Source organism: Rhinoraja longicauda, chromosome 29 (assembly GCF_053455715.1).
Source record: "Rhinoraja longicauda isolate Sanriku21f chromosome 29, sRhiLon1.1, whole genome shotgun sequence".
Lineage (NCBI taxonomy): Eukaryota > Metazoa > Chordata > Chondrichthyes > Rajiformes > Arhynchobatidae > Rhinoraja > Rhinoraja longicauda.
In genome coordinates, this window is record NC_135981.1 from 16,851,727 (window position 1) to 16,852,826 (window position 1,100).

Genomic DNA, 1,100 nt, shown 5'->3' on the forward strand with positions numbered 1-1,100 from the left:
GTGAAGAGCAATCTAATTAAGTTATTTCCACTAACAAGTAACTGTGCTCAAAAGACAACTTTTGCGTTGTTTCCAAGTCAGTTCCTGAATTGTATTTGACAAGGTGATGTTTGAATGGAAGTATTTAAATTTAAAAAATGTTTAACTGTAAAATGCAGAAAATTATGGCACTGGACACATCCTAAAATAGCACGGTGACACGCACTGGTGAATAATAACTTGGGCAAGGTCGTTGGTCTTAAAGGATCATGTCTTGGCAAAATGCAGAGGTTCAGAACAAGAGGAAGGAAACTCAATTAAGGAAAATAATGAACCAAAATCCCCACTATCTATAAGTTTGTGGACAAAAAATAGAGAAATCATATGGCACAGATTCTGTGAAAATGTGATGGAATATATGCTCATTAGGGTAATTATTCATCTTTTACCTTTTCAAGACGGTCCCATGGTGTAATGGTTAGCACTCTGGACTTTGAATCCAGCGATCCGAGTTCAAATCTCGGTGGGACCTCACCACATTTTTGGGCGGCACGATGGCTTGGCGGTAAAGCTACTGCCTAACAGTGCCAGAGACCCGGGTCCGATCCTGACTACGGCTGCATGTCTCTAGGGAGTTTGTACATTCTCCGGGTGAACTGCATGTTTTTTCTCCGAGATCTTTCCTGCCACATTCCAAAGACGTACAGGTTTGTAGGTAAATTGCTTTGGTATAAATGGCCCCAGTTGTGTGCAGGGTAGAGTTAGTGTGCGGGGATCGCTGTTCGGCGCGTACTCGGTGGGCTGAAGGGCCTGTTTATGCGCTGTATCTTTAAATTAAGCACAAAGCAACTTTTACTGGGAAAACAAGGTATGAATGGTGGGCATAGTTGTTCCATCGCTGTCCGTCTCTTAGTGTCTTCTTGCACAATACTGTAATGTTAAATCATGAATTTAGCAAATATGGTCTAAAATATTTAAATCTTGCCCACAGAGCACAATATTTCATTAATTATGTTTGTAAATGATGATCGATACCTTCCCCCCTCAAAAGTGAGTAATCCTTTCTTTTGTCACTTAATCCAGCTTTTTAAAATATCAAGAGGAACATTTAGTTGATAGCT

General features: G+C 40.3%; 1 non-coding gene across 1 annotated transcript; it reads left to right on the top strand.

Annotated features, from left to right (window-relative positions):
• Positions 1 to 439: 439 nt before the first annotated feature.
• Positions 440 to 511, top strand: trnaq-uug (transfer RNA glutamine (anticodon UUG)). The gene has a single exon. It is a non-coding gene; the product is annotated as a tRNA-Gln (tRNA).
• The last annotated feature ends 589 nt before the right edge of the window (positions 512 to 1,100 follow it).